The sequence below is a fragment of the Papaver somniferum genome, chromosome 7 (assembly GCF_003573695.1).
Source record: "Papaver somniferum cultivar HN1 chromosome 7, ASM357369v1, whole genome shotgun sequence".
Lineage (NCBI taxonomy): Eukaryota > Viridiplantae > Streptophyta > Magnoliopsida > Ranunculales > Papaveraceae > Papaver > Papaver somniferum.
In genome coordinates, this window is record NC_039364.1 from 157,382,382 (window position 1) to 157,387,211 (window position 4,830).

A 4,830-nucleotide genomic window follows, 5' to 3' on the forward strand; every position below is an offset into this window, starting at 1 on the left:
ATCTTCTACTGAAGAGAAGTAAACGGTTTTCAAGAGACAAACCTAGGTCGTCAGATAAACCTCACAATCGCGTTCCTCCTAAAAATAGGGATGCTGACGAGGCTGATGACGAGGATATGCCGCAGTGCTTTAAGTGTAAAGGTTTTGGTCATTTTGCAAACGAGGGCCAAAATCATAGAAAATACACTGGGAACAAAGGTCTTGTTGTAACACTTGATGAGATGTCTGAGATCTATGATTCTGATGAAGATAGGAAATCAAGTGTCGGTCTTCTATGTGAAAACATTGATGATAATTATAGCAATACATATATCAACCTTGATGGTTTCGGTGAAGAAGATAATCCAATCAAGCTGGAATAATCAATTGACCCATTCTTTGGAAAATCTGGTTGTAATGTTTTAGGATCTACTATGTGTCTAGCTGCGTTCACACCACAGATTCCTGAAAACTATCCAAGTTTGACGTGCTCGTTTTGTTCTCAGAAGGGTCATGAACTATCAAGATGTTACAAGTACAAACATCAAGTGAGGCATGCCAACAAACTTCAACGAGGATCAAATCGATTGGCAAGGAAGCTTAAACTTTCTCAGAAGACTGCTGAGGTATGTAGGATTTTATATTCGTCTAAGAAGTTGGTTTCCAAAGACAAAATAAGACCATTAGAGAAGAAGGTATGGTCAAATCGCTTTGATAGACAGAAGTCAGAGGATTCCTCTCAAGAGGAAAATGGTGGACAAATTGTTGTTCACCACAGCACAAATTAATTATGTTGTTTGGTAAATCTTGTCTCATGTGCCTGATCAAAAGAGATAAGATTGTGTACCACTCAGGCTTTAGGAAAAGTTTTTTTTCTTAGGTTTGTTTTTCCTGTCTATCAAATAAAGGGTTATTATCGACAATTCTACTCTTTATAGGGTTCATAGTTGGACATCCACGAACCTGTTTAAAGGTTGCGAACCCTACATTCCTTTTCCTCTTTGATATCCTTTATATCTTAAGACTGCTTGATGAGATTGTGAATTCCACTCACAAAAACCAGTTGTTTATAACTGTTCTCTAAGCATCATGTCTTTGGATGGAAAAGATGTCAACATGATTGTTAAGACATCAATCAAGGAAAAAGAGAATTCTCCAGTAACTCTGTCCTTGAAAAGAAAGAGGAGGAATACAAGAAAGCCAAGGGATGTCCCTTCTAACTCTCAGAAGTTTTCTGATGTTCTTGATGAGTTTAAGGAAGTAAGAAAGGAGATTAGTGAAATAAAGGCTTGCGTTTTAAGATATTTGGAAATTCAGAAGGCCCTGGTTCGACATCATCAGCCAAGACGGTTTGTTGGTTTTGACCTCTTCCTCCACGAACCTTATATTCCAATGGCTGTTGACGACAAGGAGTTCGGGAATGATAAGGAATTTCTCAAAGATATTGTTGCCTAGTATGTCTTCTTTTTGGTTTAGTTGGAAGAATAACTAGTGCTTTGAATAGCAATGATTGTGACTACACATAGCTATTATTTTCATCTTTTATTTTTTAGATTTGGGTTTATTTTCTAAAAATATTAAAAAGATGTCTTTGCAGTATTAATCTTTATGATTTGTTATATTGGAATTTGTTATGGGATATTGGTGTTTACGTCCTTGAACTTTGATTGTCCCATACTTTGTCAAAAGTAAAGTCGTTCGTGGTCGGTATTCACACACTGGTAAAAGAATGAATGGACTTTTGACAAATACAAAAGTTAAGCATATAGTGTCAATTATTTGATGGAATATAGGTTAAAATCTTTTGTTTTCAAGGATTATGTCTATTAATATCGTTATGCAAATAGTGATGGGAAGATAGAATGAATCCTTGAGTATTCTGAAGTATTGATCATCCCTGATCCATATTTTATGTAATACTGTGAGGCTCCGTAATGTGTCTTATGTTGAGCACGATACAACCAAGTTGATTATTTTGATTAGATTTGTTGGTTGTTCCGTAAGGTACTTTATGTTGAGCATTTTTGAACTAAATTAATCATCTTGTTTGGTTATTTAGTTATTGCTCCATAAATCTTTTTATGTCGAGCAAAACAAATGACAATTAAATTGATTACTCTTGTAATTAGTTTGATTGTGTATTCCAATTAGATTAATATGAGTTCTCTTGTAATAAATCTAGTTAAGTATTTTCATACTCAGCAAGATTTCTCTTATGTTGAGTATATGAACGACTATCATATTCATTGTCTAATGGTTATGTTAGTCGTATGCTCCGTAAGTTCTCTTATGTCGAGCATAATCAATTGAATTGATCACTTTTTATGTTTAATTTGATTGCGTATTCCGATTAAATTAATCATGGGTTTTACTTGTGATTAATTTGATTGAGTTTTTGGATATAGGAAATCATTTTCATGGTTTTTGGTGTCCACTAAAAATCATTATTTTCTGTTGAAATTAAGGTCGCTCTTGTTGTTCTTTCGGGAATGACATCGAATGGGGGAGAGTTCTTTTGAACTTGTGCTTAATGGTCATATCTTGAGGGGTGTGCGGCTGTGGAATTTTAGAGTGGTTATCTTGTATCTTTAAACTCCTTGATGAATGAATTTAGCTTCGGCTTTATGATTGCATTTAAATTAGTTGGTATGTATTTCTTTTAGTCATGGAATGCCTCTTTCGGAAATTTTATTATGATCCCGTTCTTGTACCTTTGCCAATTTTATTGACAAAAAGGGGGAGAATTAATATGTAGTTCATACTACAAATACATATGGTTTTCGGGTCATTGTGTAAAGGGGAGTGGTTTCCATATGAGATGGAATATTGACTAAGGGGGAGTGATACATATCACCATAGTATTATTGTTGAAGTTGTGATATAATTGAACTTTGACGTTGTGTAATAATACTATGACACTGTATAAAATGATCGAGACCGATGCTTTCTCATTGTTATAGCTACGGATCTTCAACAACGGTGATGCTAAACTTACAACCTTTGGGATCATTGGAGTACTTGGAAGCGACGAAGATTTCGAGGAATGTTGAAGATTAGACATGTGGAATATGATCTACTAAAGTTTCTTTATCTTTTTTGTATTCCATATGTATTGATAGTTTTGTCACTAAAATTGACAAAGGGGGATATTGTTAGAGCATTGCTCGGTCGAACTCGCATGCGTTGCTATCCCAAGCATGTTTGTCAATATTAGTGATCAGAACTATAAGTCTTGATTTCTAGTCTATTATAAATAAGTCTCGGACTAGGATAGAAAGTATAGCTGAGCTCAAGGACTTCATGGCGATTTATCATACAAGTAGAAGAAATACTCGAAAAACCGGTGAAACTTCTCGACAAAAAGGTATGTGAAGACTTCAACTTATCTGTCACTCAAAAGTCTTCTACTCTATTTCCTACTCTTTGAGACAAGAAGTCGTATCTTATATATATATAGACTTGGATTATACACATTTGGTATTTCGATCCGAGTATACATACCCTATTTATATCTCGAAATATGTGTTGGTAATCTTTTCGCCTCAATCAAGTTTATCTCTACCTAGTATATTTCAATCATCTTGAAAATTGCTTTGACGAGAAATGGTGTAACAACTATATAACGTCCTCTAAGAATGTCTTAATGATTGGAAGAGTTTAGATTACATAATCAATGATGGACATAAGTATTGTTGTAGAAACACATATGTGCATAAGTCCTGTTCCTTGAACCAAAGTTTGCGAACTTTGTTGATCAAGAGAAACCGGAAGAATGGCTTGTTGCCAAGTCCGCGAACTTCCGAACTTCTCATCCCGAGAAATTATGCTGGAGTTAAAAACTAGTTGCGTGATTACAAGTCTGCAAACTCAGTCCGCGAACCGGCGAAGTTCTCATTCCCGAGAATTTCTGCTGGAGTTTGTAAACTCTTCCTGGTAACTTAAGTTTACGAACGTAGTCTGCGAACTTGAGAAGGTTATATATCTAAAGATGATTTCTGAACTTAAACTTAAAAAGACTAAGGAATGCAGTTTGCAAACCATGGCTATAAAAGTTCATGAACCGATTCAAGTGAATCAAATCATCTTTGCTTCAATTGTGTCTTGTGTAGTACATGAGATTTCCTTGCAATTGAACAACTCTCTAACTAGTTCATTTGAAGTCACTTGAACTAATTATGGTGAAGAAGAACATGGTTGATATGAATTGCTCATATGGATAACCAATTGGTTAACTATTGTTGAACCAACAAGTGCATACGTTTGGGTACGGTTAACAAACCTAAAAACGTGCATTGTCAAGTGTGTATAACAAGCTAAGTTTTCGATCTAACGGTTGAGAAATATTAGCTTGAATCTAAATCAGGTTTTCATCTAACGGTGGATATTGATTGCTTTGTTACCAAGCCAAAACCCTGATTTGAAAGACTATATAAAGGAGACATCTAGTATTATGCAAAACTAATCCCCACACCTTACCTGTGATACTAGTTTGCGTGGTAGAGTCGTTTCTCCTTTAACCTTTGGTTTTCTTCTTCTAAAACCAGGTTAACTTCTTAAAGACTTTGATGGGATTGTGAAGCCAGACCGATACTACTTTTATCGTAGTTGTGTGATCTGATCTTGCATCTTCTATCGTACGAGTACAATCAGATTGATTGACTTGAGATTGATATCTCCGATAGGCAAGATATAAAAAGTAATCACAAACATCTTCGTCTCATTGTTTGTGATTCCACAACATCTTGTTTCTCTACCATAAGATTGTTGTGAGGTGATTAATAACTCTAGGCTGTTCTTCGGGAATATAAGACCGGATTATCAATTGGTTCCTGTTCACCTTGATTATTATCA